The sequence below is a fragment of the Furipterus horrens genome, unplaced genomic scaffold (assembly GCF_987537825.1).
Source record: "Furipterus horrens unplaced genomic scaffold, mFurHor1.1.pri manual_scaffold_4, whole genome shotgun sequence".
NCBI classification, from domain to species: domain Eukaryota; kingdom Metazoa; phylum Chordata; class Mammalia; order Chiroptera; family Furipteridae; genus Furipterus; species Furipterus horrens.
This window is the reverse complement of record NW_028327174.1, coordinates 89,464,877-89,470,160: the sequence shown is the minus strand read 5'-3', so window position 1 is coordinate 89,470,160 and position 5,284 is coordinate 89,464,877. Positions and strand designations below refer to the sequence as shown.

The following is a 5,284-nucleotide window of genomic DNA, read 5'->3' as shown; positions in this document are numbered from 1 at the left end:
ATGAGTAAAGGAAGGAAAAGACTGCACCACCAAATTGGGGGTGGAGGTAGTGGCTAGGAATTCTTGGCTTCTGGAGGCTGAAAAAATGAATGCCTGCTCTTCTCAGGTGTGCAATGGCTAGGGAATAACTGTGGAACCTGGGTGTTAAGAAGTCCCAAATTTGTGTCCAGAGTTCCTCAATGTGCAAAGACTCCTGCTTCACTGTAACCAAATGAAAACAAAAGTTTGGCGGCCTGACACCACAAAAGCCAAACTCATGAGGCAGGTACTGGTGAAAAGGAAAGAAGTTTTATTCAGAGTCCTGTCTCAAAGCACATCTCAATCTCCCTGCTGAAGCCTGAGGTTCTTATAGGGATAGGGAGGGGAAGGCTTCTTTTCTATTCAATAATCTTGCTAGCTTTTGACATGCTCGGGGGCCCTATCCATTCATATTTCAAGCTTTTGGTGCTCTCAGTGGAAGAAACTCCCCCTGGTGCTTTAGCCAATGGGGAGACTCCCTGGTGCTCCCACTGTCTACAGTAACACCACTACTACCCTAAAATCATGTTATGTTCAAAAAGATGGTCGTCGGCAGCCGTCCGTCTCGAGAGACGATGGTGTAGCTTCTTAAGAGTCTATCTGCACCGCCGAGAATGGCTGTGCAGTCCGACTCGGGAGTGACATGGTATCTGTCTCCTCCCGTGTTGAATCGACATCTTGCGATGACGCTGAAGCTACAGAGCCTGGGCAGGGTGATATGGAGGGTCTGCTGTTGCCCATGCAGCAGACCCCCCCTCTCTTCGCAGCTGAAGGGTCCAAGGGAAAGACGGAGTCGATACAGCTTGGCTTCAGGTGCGCCGCAGGAGTTGCCGGTGTTGACTACAACGTCAAACCGCCTTAGGGACTCCGGCTCCGGATTTTCTGTCGGGGTTTACTCCCTTAGCCTTTCCCCTGAAGAGGTATGCCGCAAGGCAGCGGAGGTTTTTTGGAGTCAGAGTTTTCCTTCTCTGATGTTCAAAAAGATGGTAAGGTTCTGATAATTCACTGTTAGTCTTTGTGATGTTTATATTTGTTTGTATTTGAGGTTGTACATAGCAACCTTGGGAAATGGGCAGTGTTCAACATGTGACTATAGAGTTTGATGTTGAAGCAAAATAGCTCTTGAAAGCTGCAGTACAAGTACCTTGTTTTCTGAAACTAGATTTAGTTCCCTCTTGTTGGTCCTATATATGGGAGTCAGAGGAGCTCCCAAGTAACACTTGCCCTCACATCCACCCCCTATAACAATTCTTCAGATTTCATAAAGCAATTAAAACCATAAGGTTGAATTCATAATAGCCTAAATGTGGAAGCAATCTGAATGTCCATCAACAAATGAATGGATAAACAAAATATGGTGCACATATACCCCAAGAAAAACTGTTCGATTTGGTGGAACTGTGACAGAAGTCTTGCTGAAGTACAAAAAGGGTGAAACAAATGATTATGAATTGTTGAAGAACCAGCTATCAGATCCAGACATAAAGGATGACCAGATCATTAACTGGCTCTTAGAATTCCGTTCGTCTATCATGTACTTGACCAAAGACTTTGAGCAGCTTATCAATATTCTCTTGAGATTGCAGTGGTTGAATAGAAGTCAGACGGTGGTGGAGGAATATTTGGCTTTTCTTGGTAATCTTGTATCAGCACAGACTGTCTTCCTTAGACCATGTCTCAGCATGATTGCTTCTCATTTTGTACCTCCCCGAGTGATCATTAAAGAAGGTGACATAGATGTTTCAGATTCTGATGATGAAGATGATAATCTTCCTGCAAATTTTGACACATGTCACAGGGCCTTGCAAATAATAGCAAGATATGTCCCATCGACACCATGGTTTCTTATGCCAATACTGGTAGAAAAATTTCCATTTGTTCGAAAATCAGAAAGAATGTTGGAATGTTATGTTCATAACTTATTAAGAATTAGTGTGTATTTTCCAACCTTGAGGCATGAAATTCTAGAGCTTGTCATTGAAAAGCTACTCAAATTGGATGTGAGTGCATCCCGGCAGGATATTGAAGATGCTGAGGAAGTAGCAGCTCAAACTGGTAATGGAACGGATGCCACAGAAGGACTGTTTAATATGGTCAGCTTTTATTAGCGAAAGCAGGCATACAGGGCTCCTAAGTCCGGAGTGGGAAGAGACAGCTAATGGCATCTCATATTCTCAAGGCTTTTGTTTAAAACAGATTTCTTTCTTTCTTTTTAAACGTGATTTCTTAAATGAAGTAGCTTGCTTTATTTCCCAGGTTTGAATCTGGGTTTGGTAAGCATGCTTCACATTTGCTGTTGCGTTTGTTTTTGCAATCACATTATTATTGGTGAGGGAGTGATAAATAGGAGAGCATATCAATTTAATTTCTGTGGTTTTATAAGTTGTATACCTTAACGCACAGAGAAGGAAAACTCTGACTCCAAAAAAAAAACCTCTGCTGCCTTGCGGCATACCTCTTCAGGGGAAAGGCTAAGGGAGTAAACCCCGACAGAAAATCCGGAGCCGGAGTCCCTAAGGCAGTTTGACGTTGTAGTCAACACCGGCAACTCCTGCGGCGCACCTGAAGCCAAGCTGTATTGACTCCGTCTTTCCCTTGGACCCTTCAGCTGCGAAGAGAGGGGGGGTCTGCTGCATGGGCAACAGTAGACCCTCCATATCACCCTGCCCAGGCTCTGTAGCTTCAGCTTCACTGGAGAGGACACTCCAGCGTCTTCGCAAGATGTCGATTCAACACGGGAGGAGACAGATACCGTGTCACTCCCGAGTCGGACTGCACAGCCATTCTCGGCGGTGCAGATAGACTCTTAAGAAGCTACACCATCGTCTCTCGAGACGGACGGCTGCCGACGATACGGTGGAGTAATAATCAGTCTTAAGAAAAAAGGAAATTCTGACACATGCTACAACATGAATGAACCTCGAGGACATTATGCCAAGTGAAATAAGCCAGTCATACACCAGCATATGATTCCACTTACATGAGGTTCTTAGACTGGTCAAATTCACAAAGACAGAAAGTATGGAGAGAGGGGTACCTGGGAGATATTGTTTAATGGGCATGGAATTTTGGTTTGCAAAGGTTAAAAGTTGTAGAGATTGGCCACACAACAATATGAATGTACTTAATACTACTGGATTGTACACTTAAAAATTGCTAAGATGGTAAATTTTGTTATGTATATTGTACCACACCTACAATAAATAAGTTTAAGTAAAAAATATATATATAGTGAAGTCCAGTACAATTTTCTTCTCCCACCTCTAAGAACCCACTTTCTGCCCAGGGAACAGCTGCCCACATAGGCACCAGTGGGCCTCCCTGCCCATCCTTGGAGCAGCCCACATTGTTGACACCTGATGTAATGTGGCCTGGGGGACTCTCCCAGTTTCCCTTCTGCTGCCCCAACCTGGGCAAGCTACAAGGAGTCAAGCTTTTTAAGACAAAAGGGTTCACTGTGGGTGGAGTTCTTAGCACAGTGCCTGGTGTATAGGATGTGTGTGATCAAAGTAAAGAAGAGACTGAACTGGGGGAAATGACAACTGCATGTTGTGTCTTTTGAGAGTTAAAATAAAATTGATTTGTCTTTTTTATGTTTTTCAATTTACTTCAAAATCCACATATTTTGGCCCTATGCATCCCTGTCATATAATCGTAAGGTTGCCTATGGGATTGGGGCATATTTAATTTGTGTAGTTTCCATCATCTCAACCTTTTAACACCGAGAAGCAGGATTATCCACACATTTCACATTAAGAATTTACTGTAAAATATATATATACTAAAACTATAATCAACAGAAACAGCACTAAGAAGAATTTTTCAGTTACTGTATTTTATAAAGCTGTATTCTAGGACCGAAGATGAAAATTAAACACACACATAGACACACACAAGGATAAAAGTTTATATAGAAGTTCATTGTGCAGGGTTATACTCAGGGACAGTTGTGTGTACATCATGATCCCCACAAGAAGGGACTGTGAACAGTGGAACAAGCCTGGGACAAGAAGACAGAAACCTGGGTTCTGGCTGTAGCTAAAGCTGAGGCAAGTCACTTTGCCTCTCCAACTATCTGCTTTCCCTTTGGCAAAAGAGGATTCTAATACCTCTCTTGCACCTTCTCAGTCTGATAGTTCACAATTCTGTGATTCCACCACTGTGTTCATTGGATTTATGCTGCTTAACACAAGTCAAGACCTTCAGCTATCAAAGAAAGATGAAGAGAGACTCATGCTTTTTACTCACTGAGGATTAAATTACCAATTTAAAAGGCTTTCAACAAGTGTTGAAAAAAAGGTATTTCTGTCTAATGCTTGATTTTCCTCCAAATAAAGTGTAGACCTCCTGAGCATTTTAAGTTATGCTTTGTTTTAAATATTTTAAAATAGCTTTCAGCCAGTGTTCAATACTTTTCTTTAGAATATATGTAATTTCATCCATTTTAAACAAATGAAGAGAAATACAAATAATTGTTAATGATTTACTTATATATTGCTCACAAGTGTTCTGTATGGGTCAATGTAATGATAAACTGTCTCTAATATTTATGAATACCTGATGTACAAGGTTTGGGGTTTCTTGTATTATTTATGAAAATGGAAATCATATATGGGCAATAAGATTTATAAACATTATCTTTGCTGTATAGTGAGTTGTATTTACTAAATAGTGTTTAAAAGGTACCAGAGTGAAATAAATTTGGTTTGAATGAATTCAATTAGAAACTTTATTTCATTTGAATTACAGGCTTATGAAGTCGGAACACTTCTGGTTTGGTCTATTATGATTTCTAAGACCAGACTATCCTATGCTCCCATACATGCTGAATTCTGTGGCTTCTGTAAGAAATTCTCTCCTGTCCCCCACACTGTTTCCCACCATCTGTGGCAACTGATATCAATAAGTAATTTCTCATTCAGTTCAGTTCAACCAACATTTCCAAGAGTTAGGCTCTGTGTTTGCTGATTTTGGGGTATATGTTTTCATGTTTTCTATGGTATACAAGTTGTATAACAAGAGATGTGTCTTAGGTAAGTTGGACTTACTAAACTGCACACTAGATTGTCTTTTTATTCATAACTTATTTATAAAGCATTCTGCATATGTAGATATAAAATTGTTCCATTAAACTTATCTGCCGGGGTGTATTACCCTAATCTCACTGACTAGAAAGGAAATGAAAGCTCAACAGGTGAAGGACTACCTCCCAGGACCAGCTGAACAATTACTAATATCAATAGCAAAGTCCATGCTGAGCCGGTCC

At 41.1% G+C, this 5,284-nt stretch overlaps 1 pseudogene; it reads left to right on the top strand.

The window, feature by feature from the left end:
* The first annotated feature begins 1,322 nt into the window (after positions 1–1,322).
* LOC150012395 (RNA polymerase I-specific transcription initiation factor RRN3 pseudogene) lies at positions 1,323–2,126 on the top strand (annotated as a pseudogene).
* Positions 2,127–5,284: the final 3,158 nt, after the last annotated feature.